Genomic DNA, 23,531 nt, shown 5'->3' with positions numbered 1-23,531 from the left:
CGGCCCAGGTGTTGGTAGCATCTACACTGAAACAGGACTTTGTGATCAGCTCTGCACTAGTTGAGCTCACGTGAAACTTACGTGATGGACAAGGTGAAACTTACTCGGTTTTGTATTTTGTTAAAGACCCCAAAATGGGGGCAGGTGGGTAACCCTGGGTGACCCAGCTGATCTCAGGCTGGGCTGAGTTTCAGGGGAACCTGCCCACTGAACGGTCTGGGCTGGAAACAGTATGAAACTCAGTGGTTGGTTTCAACCCTAGCAAATGGAGCATGGAGACTTGAGAGCCAGAGGCACTGAGCTCCTTGTGAACCAAACACACCGCACTCAGTTAACCCATGGGAGCAGAGGGCAGGCCACTTATGCAGCCTGTGTCTGCAGGGGCAGCTGCACCTCTGGGAATATTCATTTCTGCCCTGCCCTCCCCCTCTGGCTCTGGGGTGAAGTGGGGACACGGCTGCATTGGAGCCGTGCTGGGGGGGGTCAGCACACCCGACCCGGCCCCCTCTCTGGGCTATACCAGCTGGCTCCTGGCCCTCTGGCAGAGTGGGGGTCAGGGGGTCGCACCTCCATGCTGGGCAGACCATCTGCCATCGGTTGCATTGGTGGAAATGCTCAGGGGCTGGCACTTGCAGAGCTGTGCTGGTAACAAGGAGCCTGGGCCCAGACGGATGAAAACCAGAATGAGAGCAGTGAAGCCGTGTCGGCCTCAGGGCCATGCGACACAGCAGGGCTCGGTCTGGGGGAGGACAAAGGGGTTCTGTTGCCCCTCAAACAGCAACACTCCTAAGGAAAGACAATATGTTTTCAGGCCCCTAAGATGTTTATTTCAAAGCCTGGAAAGGTGAAGAGAGAGCAGTAAACCACAGCGGGAAGAGGCACCATAAACACTATTTCATTGGTTTCACCTGTAGCGTTACTCAAATCAATAAAACAAGCTTATAAACTTTCCATCCTGACCTGGATCTGGGGGACGTGACTGGCGAAGTCGACAGGAAGTTTGGCTGTAGGGGAAAGTGGTGGGAAAGCCAGAGGGCAAAGGGTGGCTCTGGCATGGGATGGGAGCAGCTGGGAGCCATGCTGATGGTCCTCTCACTCCGTAGTGGCCTGGCTGCTGGGGCTCGGGGCTGCGTGAGCAGCGGGGCGAGGGGATGTGGAACAGCTTTCAGAGACACTAGCCTCCCATAGCACATTACTGACCAGGGGCCTGACCCCGAACGCCCATTGCAGTCCATGGAAAGACTCGCCTTGACTTCAGTGGGGTTTGCACCACGCCTGATACCAGCACCCCATCAGACTTGCGGGGCCTAGACATGGTTACAGGCAATGAGAGCTACCTCCTGCCCCACCCCCTCTGGAACCAGCCCCAGCTCGCTATCTCAGGCGTGTGGAGGAGAGGCGGTTCTGTAGAAGCTGGAGGGAAGGCAACTGTGGGAAGAAGTCACTTGCAAGAGCCCCTGCTGCTCCCGTGTGTCCCTGCTCCAGAAGGGACAATGGATCCGCAGGGATTGGTGTGGCTGAGCCTGGATTTACAAGGAAGATGATGGGTAAGGGGGTGGGTGCAGGTGGGGGCAGTTGTACATGCAATGCACTGAGGAATGATCTTACAATACACCTGAGTCACTAGAGCCCACGGGCTGTGCGCCCCCAGCCCCATCACAGCACATGAAGGAGGGGAAAATGAGAATTTGCTGTTCCCTTCCATGTCTGGCAGTCTGACCGGTAGGGCATTCCCCTCCAGGGAAAAGACAGCCCAGGGTGTCGCACATGGAGGGGATATGAGAATGAGTGCAGGGGATATATCTCACACACAGCCCTACACTTCCTTCTCTCGCAGAGCTAGCTGAAGGATCCAGGGGGAGTCTGAAGTCTGACATCACCAGACACTGCTGCCAACTCTTGCGATTTTTATCGTGAGTCTCGTGATGTTTTCCATAAAGCTCCAGCTCCTGGAGGCATGTGATCAGGGTAAGAAGCTCAACTTTCATTTAAAAAAAAAAAAAAAAAGGTTCTAGTCTTTGTAGCTGCAGAGGACCTAAGTGTTCCCTAAAGGCTCCCAAGGAAAAGAACCCCAATTTAAAAAAAAATTGTTATTTTGACACCACTCATGATTTGGGGGGATGCGATTCATGAGTTGTGGACACTTAGGGTTAGCTGTACTGGTGCTGTCCCTTTAAAAATCTATTCCCTCCCTCCCACATGCTCTTTTACTTGCTGTCTTCAGCAGAGAGTTGGTTTTGAAAGCTGTGAGGACGAGGCCTCTAATTCAAATCAATTCCTCCATCAGGAGAGAGGCAGGGTGGGAGGAGGCAGAGAGGCTGGCTCCCAGCCTGGCACTTGATGGGAGAACACCCATCCCAGACCGGGGAAGAAAAGGGAGTAAAAAGCAGGGCAATGCAAAGCCATTCAGTTGCTGACAGTAGCTACTCCACGTGATACTGGAACGCAACCCAAAAATTATATCCTGAACCAAGTCAGCCTTTGTTAGACGCTTTTAGAATTCAAGGGTTTTCTTTTCATCCAACTGCACAACTGTCAGCAGCACGTTTGCCAAGCCCGTGTCATTTCACAATAGGGGGAGGGGCTCGAAAAGGACAGGTGAAAGCAACAACCCCCCACCAAGCAGGATACAAAGGGGGAAGGAAAAGTGGGAAAGGGGATGTGGTGATAGGATCAGGCAGAATTTAAGGCACAGCCACGTAAGCATTAACTGGTGGTATCCTGGGAAGAAGGGGTGTGTAGTAGGAAGGCCCCAATAATGTGTGTGTCTGCCCAATAGATGGCTGACCTTCCTGCCTGTCTACTAGACCCAGCTGAAATCTTTTCATCCAAGGGCGCTTTTTTCAACAACAACAACAAAAAATGTCTTTACAAATGATCTGAATGTTTTTGTGGACAATGTTTAGATTGTGTGAATTCTTCCCAATTCTTCATTGAAACAAAATGACTAATTGTTCTAATTCAAGATGAAACATTTTCTGGGCTTTTTTTTTTTTGGGGGGGGGGGGGGGAAATGTCCTCCCCAACTCTTTTCTTCCTCCTTTCCTTGGGGGAAAAACGTTCAGGAGGGAGAAAACCTCACATTTTTCATTTGGATTCAAATGAATTTCTGATTTGGCACAACAGTTTCCATTTTGATTCAATGATTTTTTTTTTTAAAAGAATCCAAGAATAGTTAAAGAAAAAAAAAAAAATTTCACCTGGAAACTAATTACCAACTTTCAGCCAGCCCTACGATCTCCCTAATCTTTAAGTATAAGAGGGAAAGGGAGCCAATATATATAGAGAGAGAGAGCTGGGTAGGGCACATTGATGGTGTTTAATGGATTATAATATCAGGAAACATAGGGCTTGCCAAACTGGAGCAGACACAGCCCATCTAGTCCAGTGTCCTCTCTCCGACAGCAGCCAGCACCAGATGCCTCAGAGGAAGGTGTAGGAGCCCCACAGTAGATGAGGTGAGAGAGTCTGCCATCCATATTCGGTCTGATCCTGATCTCAAGGTCTCTCTAACAGGGTCTGTCCCCAGGTTTTCAGAACTCCTCTGGGGGAGAAGAGCCTGAGCTATGCTGAGAAAGGACATTGGGAAGGAGAAGAACCTAGATGAAACCTCTCTGGTCTCCTGGAATGGCCTCTGCGTGGAACCCTGATAGAAGGAGCCAAGCTGGGTGAGGCGCGCACCCTGCATGGGGCTGGGTCAGCACTCCTGGCTCCACATTGTATGGCAAAGGTAATGCATTTAGATTGTCAAAAGAAGATCAAGAGGTGACTTGATCAAGGTGGGTAAGTACCTTCAGAGAGACTTGCATCTGAAGAAGTGAGGTTCTTACCCACGAAAGCTTATGCTCCCAATACTTCTGTTAGTCTCAAAGGTGCCACAGGACCCTCTGTTGCTTTTTACAGATTCAGACTAACACGGCTACCCCTCTGATACCTTCAGAGAGAGAAAATCCCAGGTACTAAAGGGCTCTTTAATCTAGTGGCGAAAGGCAGAGCAAGAACCAGTGGCTGGAAGTTAAAGCCAGACAAATTCAAACTAGAAACACATTTTTAACAAGGAGGGTGATGAACCACTGGAGCAAACTACCAAGGGAAGTGGTGATTTTTCTCCATCTCTTGATGCCATCAAATCACACCTGGATGCCTTTATGGAAGGTATGTTTAGCCAAAGACAAGTTCCTGGATCCAATACAGGGGTAACTGGGTGAAATTCTCTAGCTCGTGTTATACAGGATGATCGCATGGTCCTGGCTGGCCTTCAATTCTACTCATCTACTTGCAATAAAGCTCTAGGTCTCTCCCAGCATCGACATTGTTTTAACTCCCTGCGAAGATACATGGATAATTGCTAGATTTGCTCAAAATAATTAGCTTGTGACCTTTCCTGAGCCCCTTTTAAAAACATGCTGCCTGCCTTTTGAGGCTCAATCATTAGGATCAATTACCAATTTCCCATAATTGGTGACCTGTGGAACCCCTCTGGATGGATTAGCTACACGACACAGCATGCGGGAGAACTTACTGCTAGTTTTGCATGTCCCCAAACATACGTCGGGCAGGGTCCATTTGTACGTGAGGCTTATGCGAACTAAGGAAGTGGGCTTGAAGAGTCGTCTCGGCCCAGCGTTCTTTGGTGCATTGTCAGCACAAAAGGGGTCTCCAGTTGGCATGACAATACATAGCTCAGCTGCTGTACTGTGAGGGGGCCGGAGCTTCTTTTCTCAGGTTATGGGGAGCAGGAATCTTAGTACCGAAGCTCCGGTTGAGACTAATAGGATTTTGTTTTGTTTTGTTTCCAGGGGTTAATTCTTACTTGGCCTTGAGGCAGCCAAGGAGGACTACTATCCTGGAACAAGCAATGCAATATTTCCTCTGGGCTTGGGAGTAATTATTGATGGAAATAATTATCCTCCAATCCCATCAAAGGCTGGCTTAATTTCAACCAAACAGTCTCATCTGATGAACACTGGATATCCTCTAAAGCACTAAACTGGCTGGTAATCCCTTTGGATCAAGCTCTGGAGATGTCAATTTAATTTTTGTTTTTTTGTGGTCGTCTGTTAGTCTTTCATCTCTGTGATGTAAAAGCAGGTGCAATTTAACATGAAAGCTTAATCTTACCGGAGAGGATTATCACAAGACTTCTCCCCCTCTCCTCACAAACAAAATCCAGGAGAAAACACCACACAGCCAACCATCAGAGATCGTGCTATGGTCACACAGCCTTTCGAGGGGAAATGGGGAAGGAGTAGAGCCAAGTGACTGGGGCCTTGGTGGAATAGCGTGGATCGCTCATAACAAGGAGAAGATGGCATGGCTATCGCTCCTCACAATGCCAAGGCACGCACTGGGCATTTTCAGGTACGTCAGTCAGGATTCCATGTGGATGTTCGCACCAGGTACCGTGCAGCCAGAGGTTTCAGATAGGAAAGGAGTGCTCCAGGAGTTGGGTACAAAGCAACAGCGAGCGCCGATGGATTTGAACCACCCCTCCCTCCCTGCAGTTATTATGCTTTGTATTACAGATGTGCTAGGTGCCATTCAGACACATAGCAAGAGACAACCCCTGTCCTGGGGAGCTTGCAGGCTAAGAGACAAGCTGGACAAAAGGTGGGAGGGCAAATGGAGGCACAGAGAGGTGCCCAGAGTTACACAGGAGATTGGCAGTAGAGCTAGGCACAGAACCCCCAGCTCCAGAGTCCCTGGTGAGTACATTGCCCGCTGGACCGCCCCACTCTGGCAGCACAAACCTGCCCTTCGGTACAAGGAGCAGCCCAACCTCATGCCCTTTGAGTGTAACTTAATGGGAAGCCTCACTTGCACAGTGGACTTTTCCCTCCCGTGCTGGGAGTGTCATGAACAACCAAACCCATTTTAGGTTGATCGCATGCCCAAGGTACTGTAATCCGAGATATGCCGGGCTCAGCAGCACAGGCTGATTGCCTGCCTCGTCTCCAAGTCACGGAGGGGTGGGCTACTGGGTTTTAAGCCTCACGGGGTCTGAGCCTGCAAGGTGCTGAGTACCTCCGTGCGGTGCTTGTTTCTTTTAACGCCATTTAACTTAATTGGGAACTGAGGGCACTCAGCACCTTACAGGATCGCGTTGGTTTTATATTTATGACCCTAGACTCCTGCCCAGGTAACAGAACATCCAGAGCTGCTTGGTGCCCTCTGCCTGTCTGTCTTGGTCCTTATTCTATGCCCACACCTATCCCCCACAGGTCATGCAACAGGGTGGGCAAAATGACCCATTGCCTTTCCCCCGCAACATTTCCAGCCTCCCAGCACACAAGGAGTAACACCACCACCTCCTACGTCACTGCTAACCCTAGTCTCTTGCTCTCCTTAGCATCACAGAGAGTAGAGCCTGCTAGCTGGCTAGCAGACAGAGCTGTGGCCGGTTGGGATGCGAGTTTCTCCATTTCTCTTTGGCATTTTTGTCTCAGATGCACAAAAACAATCAACCAACCCCTCTACTGAAACCACTGCTCATTACGTAGCCATGGCAGGCCAGTGCATCTTGGGTCACCTGTTTGCACCACAGTAGCCTGCATACAGCCAGAAACTGATTTCACCCAAGCCTTCCACGGATACAAAATGTCCAGCATGCAACCCTCTACCTCAGAAAGGTCCCCGGCTCATTTAGAGACCGGCCTATGGTAACGTACTTCCAACGCAGAATGTTTAAATGGCACTTTCAATGTCCCCATCCTGCCAGTAGGTGGAGCCAGTCAGGTGGGGAAAACTATAATGCAAAGTTAGCCAAGGTTCATTCCATTTCATAATTAAAAATATCTAATACCAGCCATTTCACAGCCCCAAATTTGTGCTTTTTAAATGATTTTTTTGTCCTCCAAATGTGACATTTGCTAAGGTTTTTCCTACAGGAATATCTTTGACAGAACAAAACACTGAACTAGGAGCACTTTAGCATGCAAGTGACCCATGGGCATGAAAATACATTCCTAAATTGGAGCAAAAAAAGCATGAAACTTCAGAACTATTTGGTGTGTGTGTAATGAGATCAATTTTATGAAAAACTAACTGCAAAACTTCAATGCTTTTGAAGCTGATGCTCAAATATTTGGCACAACCCTGACACTCATAGCAAGAGTAGCAAGGAAAACAGATCACACGGGGCCAGGCAGTCCAGTGCTAACGCGGGAGGAAGAGAGAGACCAGCTGAATCAAGCGATTAAAAACAAAAATCCAACCCAAGCATTAGGGGTGACCTGACTGATCTCCAAAGGCCAGTAACGAATATGTCAAAACTATCCGCAAACGACGAGTAGGCTATTGCAACGTGAGCTGCTATGGTGCTGGGTGCTCTATGAATGAGCTAGAGTGATATGAACCAGACAGACAGGAGATACATATGGGAAATAATCAAGATTGATAAATGCCTATGGGAAGAGCTACAGCTAGATTCAGATGGGAACCGTTCCTAGACAGCTACCTGACTGCAGTTCTACAAGCGCTTGGTTCTGGGTTAATGGTCCGGCTGGAGCCGGAAGCTGATCAGTCATCTTTTTCCCCCAGCAGCACCCACTTGTGGAGGGGTCCCCCCAGCCCATTAGTCCCCTACTCAATATCCATCCTGCAGTGAGCGACATGGGGAGCCTATCAGTTAATTGGCTCCCTTATAGCTCCGGTCCCTCCACTGCCTTCTCTCCTTGGGATGCCAAACAAGCTGCTGCACCTTGAAGGAGAAGCATCTGTAACCCCAGGGTGATGGGGTTGGGGGTGCGCAGGGAGTCCCACCGAAGTGGCAGTTTCTACATGTCAGCGCAGGCTGCGAGAGCTTTAGCTCCTGAATGAAATGGCAGCGCGTTGATCCTGATTAACGCCTTCACGCTCTCCTCCACCGCGGTGTGTAGCTACCTTCGAAAAGCCAGGCCCATTACCCGGTGTGACAAAGTTCCTCCTCTATCTTGGTGGGTCCTGCGCTTACTGGCAGATTTTCTTGCCTCAGAGATTCACCGTGTGGGTTGGGGAACAGCCCAGAGACCTTCCCCTCTGGAAGAACCCACAGTCCAGGTCAATTGGGAGGTTTGGGGGGAACCTGGGCCCGCCTTCTACTCCGGGTTCCAGCCCAGGGCCTTGTGGACTGCAGCTGTCTATAGTGCCTCCTGTAACAGCTGCATGACAGCTACAACTCCCTGGGCTACTTCCCCATGGCCTCCTTCAAGGATCTTCCTCCTGGTGTCTGATAACACTCCTCATTATATGTTCCATTCTATATGCATCCGAAGAAGTGGGCTGTAGTCCACGAAAGCTTATGCTCTAATAAATTTGTTAGTCTCTAAGGTGCCACAAGTACTCCTGTTCTTCTACTTGTGCTCCTCAGTCCTCCAGCAGCACTCACTCTTCCTCTCCCTCTCAGGTCCTTGCGCCTCTTGCTCCCAGCTCCTCACACTCGCACCACAAACTGAAGTGAGCTCCTTTTAAAACCCACATGCCCTGATTAGCCTGTCTTAATTGATTCTAGCAGCTTCTTCTTAATTGGCTCCAGGTGTTCTAATTAGCCTGCCTACCTTAACTGGTTCTAGCAGGTTCCTGATTACTCTAGTGCAGCCCCTGCTCTGGTCACTCAGGGAACAGAAAACTACTCATCCAGTGACCAGTATATTTGCCCTCTACCAGACTCCTGTACCTCACTGGTCTGGGTCTGTCACACCGGGGTTTGTGGGTTTATTGAAGCCTTTTATCTTTATTAGGGCGTCAGCCTGCCTCTCTCCTTCCACACACACACAGCTCTGCCTGCGCGGGCTCCCTGATGGGCTTTCGCAATGGGGACCGGGGAGGTTCAAATAGCTCCGGTCCCTCAGCCGTGACATGCTGCGGCCTCCTTCACGCCCTTGTTGAGGATTAAAAGTCTTGGTATAAACACAGATGGAAACTGCTAGAGGAGATAAACATGTCAGCAGCCTCTGGGATCACTGCAGTCAAGCTAACCGCGCTGCACAGACAGATCGGCTTGATCCGGGGAGAGAGAAAGCCTTCCAGACATTCCCAGGCACATCCACGCTCTTCAGTGCGATCCTTGATGGTGCCTTCACTTGGACGGACGTTACAATTCACCAGCGGAGGGGGAAATCAATCACAGGCGCAGGGAGGCTAGACGGAGTCTGACACTGCATCACTTAATTTAGGCTCAGCTGTCCCTACCATGTCCTCTCCAGCCGTGGAGAGAGTGGCTAACAGTAGGCAAGGGGGTCCTAGCTAGAGCACAATTTCAGACAGGGTTTTTTTTTTCGGGGGGGGGGGGAGGGAGGAAGGTTGTACCATCCCTACACTTTGAGCCTTGTTTATATGCAAAGTTCCACCCACCCATTTAGCTTTAAATCCGTTAAAAACCTATTCTGTCACAATGGGTACACAAGCCTGCGTGGACACTCTGGATACGCCTGGTTTAAAATCGATGTCAGAGTGTCCGTACAGGGGAATGCCCCAGCTTAACTAAGGCAGTTTACGGTCATTAAAGTGCTGCAGCTCTGAACACAGCCAATGCCAAGGGCCTGACTGCTAGAACGGCCGAGTCCGTCAGCTCTAGCTGAAGCCCACGGGAGCTGAAGAGGGTCAGCACCCGTATCAGGCCTCTGATGCCCTTCATTCGCATACAGGATGCGGAGGCTGTCTAGGAGCCCGTCTTGGAAAGTTGGATCCCCCAATCCGGGCGGTTTCTACTGTTAAATTCAATGTGGTTCACTTCTGGCTTGGGACACAAGTGAACCAAATCTGGCCATCTGAGCCTAGTCTCCGGTGGGTATGTATCCACACCTCAACTTCCGGCCCTGCAGCCTGACCTGATGTGGTACCTCCATCTGCCAGGATATATGCAGAAAGCCCAGGACTAGGGCTGGAGGGTGGGGGTGTGGAGGAGTTGTTTCACAGTAGGCATGAGATGCCTCAGTGTAGCTGCTGTGATCACAAAGCCTGCCCTTATAGCTTTGCTCTCACCCAGAGTCCGTCCTTTGTCTAGGGTTGTGTGCAACACAACACAGGTCAACAATTACAGATGAGCACAAACATGTCCCATGCTCGGTTATTTCATACCACTTGAGGGAAGGGGTCCCGTGCTTTAAAGCAGAAGGAATGGATTTCACGGGAAGAGGGCGAGGCTGTGGCATGCAAAGGGAAAAAGTATGGCCTAGTGGTTAGAACACACGCTTGGGAGTAAGAAGGGGCCAGTCCCAGCATTACCATAGCCTGACTGTGTAATTTGGGGCGAGTCATTTAAACTCTCCCTACCTTCCCTAAGAGATGCCTATACATTTACTGCCGTACATTGGGAAATCTTTGCTGAATGTGCCCTGCGAACGCAACGTTGGCTCGTTACAGATTGCTTTCCTTCCTTTGAGCTTCTGCCCCTCACCTCGGAGCTGCAAGATTGTGTCCATCCCATTCGATTGGTTTTGCCATGTGGATGGTACTAGAGCTATTAAAAATGTGGGGGCTGATTCTGCAACCCTTACGCTGAGTATCTCTTCGATCAGTAGCTCCCGAAAGTCAATGGTGTTAGTTGTGGGATCAAGTGCTACTCAAGTGAGTATGACTGGCAAAATTAGATCCTTAAACCCTCCTATTGGTTTCTGTGGGATCCATTATGTACATGAGAATGGGAATGGAAGAAGGGATCTTATTCTCATTGCCTCTAAGGCCCGTTTACACAGAGTGATGGAGAGCGGCCTCGGAGTAAATGAGAATAAGGCCCAAAGTTACAGCCAGGGTTTGCTGCTTCATGAGGCTGAGACACTCCGTGAGGACTTGCAAGTGATCCCTGCTTCTCTATCCCAGGATATTGTGTTTGGAGCAGCAGCTGTGTGACATGGTACCGGGCCCTGCAATATATCCCCAGGTAATGCAGACGTTAACGGGTGCTGCCCCTGTGCACTTTCAGGAGCTGTCTTTTTCGAGCAGTGCAATAATATTCTCCCCCTGATTAAATACAGTCACTGGAGCTATTGCTTTGTATTTGAAGTCCCAGCACACTGGCATTTCCAGCTGATGTGTCTCACTGATGGGCAGGCGTGCTGAACAGCAATCATTTTTTCCCCAATGAGGAGCTGAGACTTTGCACTCTTCAGTCTAAATCGAGTTCCCCTGGTCTCTCTCTGGAGTAGGGGTGGTTTCCTGCTGCAAGGTCTCATCAATCATCGTTTTTCACTGCAGTAACTCCGCTCCCGGGGGCTGAGTGACACTGACTTTCAGGTGACCTTTCAGCCCCCGGATCTTTTCACCCTCCAGCTCCAGAGGCGTCTGCCTTTTTCTCCGCACGAGGACTCAAGAGCAACTAACTCCAAGCTCGGCAGCTCCTCCTGCCCCTCACGAGAGCCCCGCTTTGCCTTCCACCTGCTTTGCAAGCACCAGGATGAATGCAAGAGACAGGGACGAATAGAAAAATTGCTTTGGCAAGTCATTTGCTTTCAAGAGGCTTTAGCGAGGCAATTTGGACCAGAGCCCCGTCAATGCAGACTGCAACAGCTGAACCACATGGGGCTTGATTGCTGGAACCCTGTCACCCTTTTTGCACATGTCCGCTCCCCCGCTTTGCCTCAGGCCCCCTGAATCCTCTGGGCAGCCCTGGTGGAGTATAATGGAGTACTGCATTGCTAAGGGTGGAATTCTTCGCTGTGCAAAGGCCCAGCAGTGAGTAGACCCAGGCAGGAGTTAAGATCTTAAAATAGAACTTTATGGTGCATAAGCCTCTGCCCAGGCCAGGGGGAGACTTGCACCTTCAGCTAGCAGTGGAAAGCCAACTCTGCACTTACCTAAGGGCAGGCGCACGTCTAAGTGCTCAGTTGTGCCTCCGTGGCAGGTAGACACCTGCATGTCCTGTTAACTCAGCCTAGAGTTATTTGTGGATGCGGTACAGTGAGGGCCAGGTTTAGGACAAGGGAGCTATTGTGGATTTACATCTGGGTAACCAAGAACATGACGGGCTCTCATGAGTCCATGGTAAGCACGTGTTCAGTCTACAGCTGCCATTCCTGCTCAGCGTGACCCTTTGCCCTTCATTGTGTGCTCCAGGTCAGACAATGCAGCAAAGAAAGGTGCAAAGTAATCCATTTTCCTGGGCCATGACCAGCTCCATGATACAGCGTCCCTGTTACTGAATGCCAGGCCAAACATTTACCACTCTGGACACACCTATAAAGCCATAGGATTGGCTGGGCACTGCACCTAAACTTGGGCCAATCCCCACAGAACATAAGAACGGCCATACTGGGTGAGACCAAAGGTCCATCTAGCCCAGTATCCTGTCTTCCGACAGTGGCCAATGCCAGGTGCCCCAGAGAGAGTGAACCTAACAGGTAATCATCAAGTGATCCATCCCGTCGCCATTCCCAGCTTCTGGCAAACAGAGACTAGAGAATACTTCAGAGCATGGTTTTGCATTCCTGCCCATCCTGCCTAAAAGCCATTGCTGGACCTATCCCCCATGCACTTATCTAGCCTTTATTTGACCCCTGTTATAGTCTTGATCTTTACAACATCCTCTGGCAAAGAGTTCCACAGGTTGACTGTGCGTTGGGTGAAGGAATACTCCCTTTTGTTCATTTTAAACCTGCTGCCTATGAAAACAGGACCTCAGGATCATCGTTTTGAGGCTGTAACGAGGTACGGGACATCAGTTACACTTGCCAGTCTCATGCATGTAGCATTTTAAAGCACTAGGTAGGATGTTCTGGAGAGATAATAAAGAAACTTTACTACTTTGCCCTTTTCGGCTGCTAATAATTTGATTGGCTGCATGTTCTCATCCTCTCCCGTTCACAGCTGCAACTGCCTGCAGTGAAGAGGTGTGGTGAGCTGCAGTCAATCAGAACACAGAATACTAAAAAGGTTAAAACATCTATAAGGAACTTATTATTAGTTTTGCGTGTTTCACTGGGCGTTAAAATGATGATGGATGCCTCCTTCCAGCAATAAAAACCATCACACGGTCCCCTCCTCGGCTACCTACTAAAGGACATGAGGAAAGATCTGGGCAAGATGTGTAGCCCCCTAGAGGAACAGACAAGGAAATTTCATCCTTCCAACTGCCTGCTGGTCCTTTAAAAAGAGCGGAGTTTTCCCTGACAGAAGTGGGTAGATGAATGCGGGTTGATTAAATCAAGGGGGAAAAAATCAATTAAATTTAAATAGAGAGAAAGATTAGAAATCAGGCACAATGCTTTGTTAATTACAGCACCTAATCACTGGCTCAAAAAACCAGTAACTTCTGTGCGTTTCATTTTATATACGTGTATGTATGTCTGGAGCCAGAGCACCATAATGAGATGCATATTACCCTACTTGACTAGTAATTGACTAGGGGACCTTGTCTGTTTCATGTGCAGAAATGATCTGCTATAATAGCCAAGGCTTTCAAGTGTTTGATGATTCCCCCCTCCCCCTTTCCCTAGGAAGAATGACACCAAAGAAACTCTTGCCTAACATTGTCGCTTATCATTTCCCCCTGGATGATGTGTTTATTGGGCAGAGATAAGTGCAAAAAGCTTATGGACACAATGTGATTAAATGTCCAATCTGCTTTCCTTTTCAGCCACTGGAATTAGGTTATTGCAAACACATAAACGCTGGAGAAAATAGCTAGAGTTGCAATCAGCGACCAGCAGCCCGCAATATAAATTACTCCGAACAGGAACCTCCCTCAGTGATTGTTCTCTCTAGGCTGCTTTGTGCAGGTTTGGCTTTTCTTTTTGATTCCCATCCTCATTGCCGCTTACTCCATCGCTGCCACCCCCCCGCCCCCGCCAATGCCATGTAAAATAAAACACTGACCGTAATGATTTAAGTGGAACTTTTTGCAATGGGGCAAGCAAACGAAGATCAAATCCAAGTGATAGATAAGTTCCATTTGTCTTCTTAAATCCCCTCCACCCCCTGCAGGTATATGTAGGTTTTACCCACTGTGGAAAACAAATCTTTTGGGGCTGATTTTCTGTTGCCTTGCAGCCTGCGCGGTCATTTGCGAGCGTGCACTACTGGCCTGACCTGAGTAGTGTTGTGCATTCAGTAAGCCTGCGTGTCAGGCTATGTCTGCAGAGCAGCTTGGAGCCCGTCTCTCAGTCTGGGTCAACAGGCTCTGGCAAGCAGGGCTCATGCTAGCCCTCTAGCAATGGCTGTGTAGACAGGGCTTTGAAGCGGTGATGCCGGCTGGAGCTCCATAGCCCACCCCCTCTGCACTTCAGAGCCCGAGCTCCAGCTGGAGCGGCAACTTCAAAGCTCTGTCTACACAGCCATTTCTGGAGTGCTGGGGAGGGCCCCACCAGCCAGAATCTGTTGAGCTGGGCTGGGAGGCTCGCTGCAAAAGACTGTGTGGACATATCCCAAGTGACTGCAGGAGATGGAAGGGAGTGAGGTATTAAGTCCTTTGGAGTATTCTATAAGGGCATGGTCCAGGTTTGAAATGCATGCTCTGCTTGTATAAGCACAAGTACCCGTTTCCCCCATGCTCCCCTCATGTCCCTACTCTGCAGCGCTTGACCCAGCGAAGGCTGCTTGTTCACATCCATCCTTCTTTCCAGCCAGCTGTGTGTGTCCATCCATCTACCCAGTCTAAGCTCATTTGTAATGCCGTCATTGTTATAGCTAGTCTCCACTGGAAGACGGAACAGCAAAGGTCTGTGGAGATCAGTGTGGAGACTCCCATTGGCTGTAATGGTGGTCGGACTGGAACCACAATGAAGCGCTATGCAGCCTTGCTAGGGCCACGGTCATGCCATTGGCAGAGGCGCACTTCTGAGCAGCTGGGCACACAAGGCAGCAGTGGCATCAGAGAGATGGGGAGAGACAGAACAGCCATCCTGCGGCCGAGCAGACCCACGTCTTCCTCCATGAAATGCAACTGAGCAAGGACAGAATTTTGCCATTTGAACAGAAGCTTGGGACAGGGACTTTAGCCTTGTACTTCCGTGTAGAGAACCACAGTATTAACAACAACTGATATGCAAGGGCAGCAAAACCCAACACCACGCTTGGTTCCAGAGGGTCACCAACTGTGGACTTGTGTCATGCAGGTATTCAGTACCGCCACGCACCTGGCCATACCTGGTAGCCAAGGCTCAGTTGACTTATATATCAGAAAAACCTCCCATAAGTGGGCTTGATTTTGACACCTGCACTCATACTGCATAGAACCATAACTCCACTAGTGAGCCCAAGCCCCACTTGTTATGGCCTGATTCCGCTGCCTTACTCCCATGGACTATTTGCTACTTCATGTAAGACTAGTGAGAGTGAAGACTGGCATGACATTGCTGTAAAGAACTGGGACTAACTGTGTCTAAACAGCTGTTCCCTTTGCTGTACGCCCCCAGCTCTCCTGGTTACGTGGAGCTGTTTAAATTCTGCAGACGTAGCAGTAGGAAATACCAGCTGTGTTTCCAAAACGCTCCTTTGGGTGGAGAAGCCTTGGGTAGTAAAATTCCCCTTTTATTTTCTCTCTCTCTTCGTAGCTGATTGAAAAAGAAAATGGTTGAAATATTCCTTTGTCCCAGGAGACAGAGGAAAAATAAAGGTTGTAAAGACATTGCCAAGCAAAAACTCCAGCAGATGTGTTTACGCAAATCTATTTGATACGTGCACTAAAAATACCTCTTTAAAATTAGGAGACGAGAAAAATCTCTAAGCTCTTTGCACACACAAAAACCCCAAGCCAGGTTCCTTTCCCCACCTCATTCAAACAGTTTGTATTCGTGCGGCAGGAACCCAGGAGTTTGTTATTGAAAATTATAATAGCAAATCACCAAGATATTTTTCCCTATTACAGATTCCAAGCTGGTTCAATTTTAATCTTCTCTTCACTACTTTCTTTGCAGCAGTGGAGGTGCCAGCTGCAGACGAGCTTGCTGTTTCTTTAGGCATTTGAAACACAGAAGAAAAATACAATTCCACGCGATACATTTTTCATCCAGTTTTGTTGGCACCGGCTTTCCGCCTCTTCGCCTTGTCTCCGTAAGCCCTCCCGGCTAGCCTGCCTTACTCCTGTGAGTCAGATTGCGGGTAACTGTTCCTTTTGCTACTTGCGCTCCAGGAACATCTAATGACTTCCCTTGTCATGGTCAGGGCTCAAAGCAGCCTGGCTTTTTTTTCCAGGGGTTGATTTGTTATGCACAATTAAATCAGAACACCGGAACTTCCCCGCTGGAACAGACCAGTGGTGGTCAGTGCCAGATGCTGCCGAGGAAGTTTGTGCAATTTGACACTGTGGGGAGTAATTTCTCCCAGACACCGGCTGGTGGTCTGAGCAGTTCATACGGTGAAGCACAAGCGTTGATAGCCCTTGTGGAACAGGGCAGCAGATTCTAAAACCCTATGTGGGCAATCAAGGCTCTAGTTGACCATCTTTTCATCCTAGAGAGGGTCCCAGTTATGCTGGTCTTTCCGGTGGCTCAGCCTGCAGGTAACACTCTGCTGTGTGGCCATTGCCGGTGTAAATGCCTGAATCTGCACCCTCCCAGGCAGACTGTCTAACTACGACTCCATTTTCATAATGGCTTCTGAGTCCCCGACCATCTGGGGTCTCAGGCTGGAGCCAACGAGTTGGCCAGTCTGTCACAAATAGAGATGGTCGGGAGTTTTCCAGTGAAAGACAGTGTGGTCAGAAAAAGCCAATCTGTTGAACTCAACATGGGATGTGGAAACACATCGGGCTTGATGAATTTCCACCTGGCGGGCTGCTGGGGATCCCAAAGCTTCCATGGCCTGCAGCCTGCCCTGGGGCCGGGGACCCCTGGCTTCCAAGGGCTGTGGCTCTGGGGCAGCCCTGCCCCCGACTGCCATAGGAGCCCCCAGCACTTCCACACTGCCCTGCTGCGGAGCAGGGAAGCTGAAAGCTCAGAGAGCCCCAGGTTGAGACAGCTCCCTAGTCCACGGCAGGTCGCTGTCCCCCGGCGTGGGGGCAGTCCAGAGAGTCCCTGGGAGTTGTGGGAGCCGCCTGCTTCGTTTCCTTTCAAACCTCAAACCAAAACGGTTCAATTTTTCCAAAGTGACACGTTTCACAATTGCCTTTCTGTGGGAAATTTCAAAATGCTCCATTTTCATTCCGTATCAGGACAAAAGCTTTTCAGAAACGGACGATCCAAGTTTCAACCAGCTCTTGTCAAGACCCAGGCCCAGATGCCTAACCGCGGCCCTGGGGAAGAAGGTTTCTGTCCAAACCTCTGTTGGTATTTCTCCTCCAAGACCCCCAGCTGGTCCCCAATAGCAGCCTTCAGCAGTTTCGCCATCTCCAGCAGTGTCCTCATCCAGGCACCATTTGCATATCTCCTGCCAACAAAAGGGGCCAAAAAGGCCAGGCACCGCCTCCCACATACTTGCAGTAGCTGCCTGCTAAAAAGAGAGCAGGGGGAGCCCCTGGGTTATCCCAGTTTTCACAGGGAAGGGCTGGGACTTCCTGGGAGCCTGGGCATCAGCTGGGTTGCTGGGTCACTCGAGCAGATGCACTCGTCACCGTTACGGCTCGCTGCGGTTGGGCTGTAAGCCAGGCTTCGTGAGTGGCCACATCACCAGTTGGGATGGAGCCTGGGCTTGTGGCTGGTGCTACAGGGCTGGAGCCTGCACTTGCTGTTGGTGCAGCTATTCCGACATCTATTGCAGGGTTTCCTTCCTATTCCCTCGCGTGCAGAAGAGATCAGAAAACCCCATTTCTGCTCTCGTGTCAGTGTCAGTACCCTATTGTCTACAGAGCACACAGACCCGGAGCCAACTCAGCCCTCCCCCGGCTTCAGCTTTACTGGTCACTGAAAACACAGCGCAAGTCGCAGCTTATTTCCAGAGCTTGGCTCTCCCTACGGTTTCCCTCCAGGATCTTCTCGGTCCCAGAGACTCTTCTCGACCTTCCGTCTAACTCCACTTTGCATGGCTCAGCCGAGCCAGCCTGACTCATCAGCAACGACCCTGAACCTTAATGCAGGGCCTGAGCCCAACTCAGCAGAAGAGCCCGACCTTCTTCGACAGAGTCTTAGAGCTTGGCCCTGTTACACCTTCTCACTGTGTATCCAGGCTTTGTCTCATGACAGGCACTAATATAACTGAGGTGAAAGTCTATTTTTTTATTTAAAAATGACCAAGCTATTTGCCTCAGGGATAAACCACAGCAGTGAGTTCCAGAGGTTAACGGTAACATTGTTTCAATCCACTTCAAAGGGATTGTCTTTTAATTTCAGCCAGAGCCTGCACATTCCGGCAGCATGGGAACCAGCAGCGCCCCCAATGCCCCACCCTGTATCAGTCGTTACCTCATATACTGCTTACTAATTACAACATCTTCTGCTCCTGTTTGGAGCCCGACACAGAGATAGGAAGAACATGGGGCTGACCCACCGACAAAGGGGGCTTTGCTGCTCTGTGGGAGAGCAGAGTGACTCAGGAGGCCTGGCCAGTCCTGCCTGGATGCGACATGGCCATACCAGCCACATGCAACGACTACCAGACTGGAGGACTCAGTTAACAGGGGCAGGAGATCTCAGAGAAGGAAAAAAGACTTCCCTTCACTCCATGAATAACCCTGCTGAAGTAGAGGCCAGGTTCAACATACAGAGAGGCAGTGGTGCCTAGGGGATACAGCACTGCATTGGATCTGGCCTCTGGGTTCTATTCCTGGCTCTGGCACTGGGGAAGTCACTGTCCTGCTGTGTGCCTCAGTTTTACCATCTGTAGAATGGCCTCCTTGGTCAATCACTTTGAGATCAACTGATGAAAAGCACTATAGAAGAGCTAGGTATTATTATTACATCTGCAGGGAAAGGTGCTGTGAACTCCACAGACCCTCCGTTGTGTTCTAGCGAACAGCATCACTCCAAGCTCCTCCTCTTTCCCCTCCTAAATGGACATGGCCCCCCTGTGTTACCACCCCAGAGTTCTCCATCACTGCTAAGCGCTAGGAGTGGTTAGTGCCAGAAACAATTGCTTGAATCGGGAAGCAATGGAGAGAGTGGGCTTTATGCCTTTCCCATTAGAATGACACATGCTGGGGGCTCTGCCAGTGTATTTAAATAGCTGGAGTCTCATGATTGTCCCATTTGCTATAGTTTCCTGATAGCAAAAAATGTCTCATTGCCAAGACAGTCAGGGAGGATGGGAGGACACTCGGGTTTTTTTAAATTCAAATCCAACTCAGGGTAACAGGGACTTAAAGTCCTTGCCATGAAATCGCTGTTTGGTGAGCTATGTGAAGAGAGCTGATGGGTCTCAGCTCAGTTACTAGTGCCCCTAGTACTGGGGCAGGAGGTGGCAGCTGGCCCTGCTCCTGTCTGGTTGTACTTGTCCTGTGGGGGCACAGAGGGTACCTGTATCCGCAGCTGCCAACACTCACCAGCGTTACATTTTCTTTTCCTTTCCTATTGGGTTATAGGCTTGCATTTTATTAGGCATTCAGTACTGCTGCCCTCTTCATTTTAGGGACTCAATTGCACTCTACCTCTAGGAAAGAGGCCAATGTCTGCTCTCATCCACCAGTGTAAATCTGGAATAAATACACTGACTTCAAGAGTGCTATCTCTGGATTTGTGCCAACGTAACCGCGAGCGGAGATTAGCCCAAGGAGACTGCTATTCAGTAATATAATCCCTGAAGAAAACCTCATGGATAGATGAATCCAGTGATGTGCACCCAGACAGCTGTGGATTGTGCACTAGGCCCATGAATACATGCACAGAGTCCTTTGCTATCTTGCTCTCAAGAGGAAATTCATATGTCCTGCCTATTCTCAAATCCTCCTTCAAGATATTTGCCTTAGAATGTTTTGACCCCTATAAAAGGTTCAACTTCCCTGTCAACAGGAGGGGAAAAAAATCAACAGGACTCCATTCAGCCTTCTAAAACTAGTGATTCCAGTAGTCTGTCAACACTGGCAATTGTTTTAGCCATGCAGAGCCCTATGTGGGATGTTCAAAATCCATTATTTCCCAGGGAACCCCAAAACTTAAATTTGGGAAAGCATCCAGACCCAGAACTCAGAAAGTGACAGGGCCCTTCAGAATGCACACGCTCCATCCCAACACTTGAACACGCAACGGCAGAGAGGAAGGAACCCTAAACTCCAAGCTGCAGGGTCAGAGGGAACTAAAGTTATTTACCTGGGGTGTGTACAGAGAATTGGGGGAGGAGACATTTTCTAGTGGATGGATCTGGGAGCCAGAACTCCTGGGTGCTCTTCCCAGCTCTGCCACTGATTTGCTTTAGGGCTTTGGGCAAGTCATTCAGGATGACGTTTTCAAAAACGCCCAAGTGACTTAGGCTCCTAAGTCCCACTTTCAAACGTGACTTAGACACTAAGGCCTTGTCTACACTGGCGGCAGTGAGTAGGGTACATGTAGCTACATGCAGAAGTGGAAGGCTCTGACATGGGGGAGGCAGTGGGGAAACGCTCCAGCAGCTCCCCTCTGCCAAAGTCTTTCACTGCAGGGGGGAAAGGCTCCAGCGGCAGGGAGCTGTCAGAGTCTTTCCCCGCAGCTTCCCCCTGCCAGAGGCTAACCCCACTGCTGGCGCCTTGCACCGCTGCAGCCAGGAGGCAATGGGACTCCAGACTGCTAAAAACGGCAGTGCAGATATGGGGGGCATTGCTTGGGTGAATAGAGAGCCACATAGGGACATACCCACAGGGCTCAGGCATGTCTTTATTCTACTCATCTAAGCAGTGCTTCTACACCACTATTTATAGCCATGCGAGGGAGGCATGCAGTGGATGTACTCTACGCACCACTGTGAGGGCAGGCAGCCTAAGGAGCCCAATTTTCACTGACACTTCATGGGACTTAGTCTCCTAAGCCACTTTTTGAAAATGGGACTTAGGTGCTTGTGAAAATTTTACTCTGAATGACTTTGGGCCTCAGTTTATCTGTAAACTACTGACCTGCAGCACAGGGGGGTTGAGGGGCTCAGTTAACCCGTGTCTGCAGAGGGCTTTCAGATCCTCAGATGAAAGGCACCAGACGATGCTTTTAACTCATTTCTCCCCTTTGCAAGTCAATTCCCTATTGCCTGTAAGCAAACTCCGTTCTATTTGAATAGGAGAAAAACAACGTTTCTGAACGTCCGGTGAATCTCGGTTTCCCCTGGAGCGGAGGTAATCCCTCTAGGCTGCAAACACGTTCTGCCAGTGCCATATAGACAAAACAGGGAGTTCTCTGTTCCACTGTGGTGCTTAGCTTAGCTGAAAAAAGCTTTTCCCCCATTCCAAGCAGCCACAAAGTCCTCTGGCCCCTACGCCTGTCCACGGGAGGAGTACGTGCCATGCAGGAGAGACTTGCTGATGTCCAACTGCTCTGTTCAATTACCTCTGTCTGTGGATAAAGCAGCCCCGGCGTAATGGACTGATTAATCTGCTTATCACATGAAGCACATAGTGTAATTACATCAGAGAATACAGATCCCCGAGCGAGGCATCAATCACGTTAGCGCAGGCGATTTTACTACATCCCGTTGGCCCGAAGGAAAACCATCATTTCCCATCCATCCCACATTCCTTCTCAGAGCAAAATGCAGGGCTGGAGCACTGGCTGGGAGGTGCCGGAGGACAGGGGAGATGCTGACAGATAGGGATGTTGAGAAAACAGGTCCTGGTTTGATGAGTGCAGCACTGTGGAAGCTGGCAGGGAGAGAAGCTCCTCTCCGCAGGACCAAGTAAAGAAGTGTGTTTGGAGTGAAACATTTTAGTGTATAGGCTCTACACCTGAGCCTCCCGCCCCACAGGCAGAGGGGCAGTATATGGGATTACAGCAAAGGCTATGAAGCCACCATGCAACCTGCAGAAATGCTGTTTGTTCAGGAGAACACATTTTCAAGCAGCGACAAAGAGTCCTCTGGCACCTTTTTACAGATCCAGACTAACACGGCTACCCCTCTGATAATTTTCAAACCAACTTTCACCCGCACGATTGACAGGCATGGCTGTTGTCCTTGCCCATGGTGGATTGGCATGGCTGTTGCTCGTGTAAGTGGTAGTGTACCAGTTTGCATGCAGGTGTAGGGCACATGCTCAGCTGGTGTCAATTGTCCTAGCTCCAGTGATGTTAGCTGATTGCACAGCTCAATAAAAGACCCCAGCCCACAGCTTCTGAGTCTATATTTGCAAATCTGGCCCCTGATATTTATGCAAAAAAATTCTCTCTTGTCCTTAGAGCCCCATTACAAAATTGCCATCCATCAAAATGACTTTAGAGATAGTTAAAGTGACACTGTGGAACGCCTTCATTTGTACATTATCTTGTTCAATTCTCCAGTGCACAAAACACCCTCATTAAGATTTGAAAATAACATTTTATCCATTAGCTTGGTCTGTTTCCCATCTGGAAAACAGCGGCTCTTCCTCTCCTCCTCACTTTGCTTTTAAATACCTGGAAACGGACGTGTTATTGTCTACAGACGAGAATGAATGCTGTGCCATAGAGGATTCGCCCCCATTGCTGTGACAGAGGGGCTGAAAGGCAGCAAGAGAGCCCTGAATTAGATCAGTGGGTTTGTGTACGTCCCGTGTGACTGGTTATTGTTTGGTGGTGGCACTTCTACTTTCATTGGTTATTTGTAGGGGACACTCGTGCTGTCCTTGATTCTTACAAGCCCTTGTTGATTAGACTCCCAGCCTGACATGCCCTATGCTGGCAGGGGCTGGAAAACACGCCCTGCCACTCAATGACTCCCTCCAGCTCTGCATTTCTCAGCTGGCTGAATGGGGGAAGCTCCCGGGAAAAAGTCTGAGGGTAGGTAAGCAGGGGAAGGCTCTGACTGTGATGCACAGGACTCCAGCTGGGGAAAGCATCATTATTTAGGATCTGAGCAAGGTGCCTCACCAGGTTCAAAACGTGCTCCCGGCTCGGCAGAAAGTTGCCTGCTTTAAGCTAGTTGTTCAAGCAGGCAAAAAGGAGTTGGGCTCGAAAGTCTGCACGGGCGGCTTGGCCTGTGGCGGTGGCACGAAGCTGCCCAAGAACAATGTGCAGCTTGGCGGGGGGACAGAGACACCCCGCCTTCCTGGAGCTGTTACTCCCCATGCCTGCATGTGAAAATGATTCACGTCTCCGGACTTCGTGCTTAGTCACAGATCCAGGATTTTTTATTCTGGCATCACATTCAGCTCCCAATCCAGAACCTATTATCCCCCCTCCACATCTAAGCTGCGTCTTCCTTTTAGGATCAATTAACTTTCACAAGGACCTTTTATCTCTCTGCTTTTCAAATCCCATCAGTTGTTTCTGGTGCTTGCATTGCCGAAGCTTTCGCAGCAGCTCCTTGTGTGCAGCGGTGATAGGGGAACTGCGGACACGAAACAGCCCCGTCCATGGATTACTGCACCGATGGCTCGCAGCAGGGAGAGAGATACGCATCGAAACTTTCAAAAGCCAAGGCAAGAGCAGCCAGGCGAGGCGATTTTGCATTAACAACAGACGCAGAGGGAGGGGGATTATTTTGGGCCCCACGCTGTGAAACGGGATCAGTAACGGGGAGCGCTTGAAAAAGGGGCGTTTTCACACACACGGAGGAAAGAACAAGATCAGTCCTGGGTGGTTATATGCACCTGTGCAGAG

General features: G+C 49.8%; 1 protein-coding gene and 1 long non-coding RNA gene across 2 annotated transcripts in view; one reads left to right on the top strand and one right to left on the bottom strand.

Annotated features, from left to right (window-relative positions):
- LOC128824598 (uncharacterized) overlaps nucleotides 1-5,618 on the top strand; it is an 8,615-nt gene extending 2,997 nt beyond the window's left edge. Inside the window, exons 2-3 of the long non-coding RNA XR_008442511.1 lie at nucleotides 1,838-1,968; nucleotides 4,800-5,618. This is a non-coding gene — a long non-coding RNA (uncharacterized LOC128824598). The remainder of the gene's footprint in view (nucleotides 1-1,837; nucleotides 1,969-4,799) is intronic.
- The window catches only part of SRRM4 (serine/arginine repetitive matrix 4), a 141,633-nt gene that overhangs the window by 51,625 nt on the left and 66,477 nt on the right, over nucleotides 1-23,531 (bottom strand). The window lies entirely within an intron of this gene.

The sequence above is a fragment of the Malaclemys terrapin genome, chromosome 16 (assembly GCF_027887155.1).
Source record: "Malaclemys terrapin pileata isolate rMalTer1 chromosome 16, rMalTer1.hap1, whole genome shotgun sequence".
NCBI lineage: Eukaryota > Metazoa > Chordata > Testudines > Emydidae > Malaclemys > Malaclemys terrapin.
This window is presented reverse-complemented; position numbering and strand designations above follow the sequence as displayed.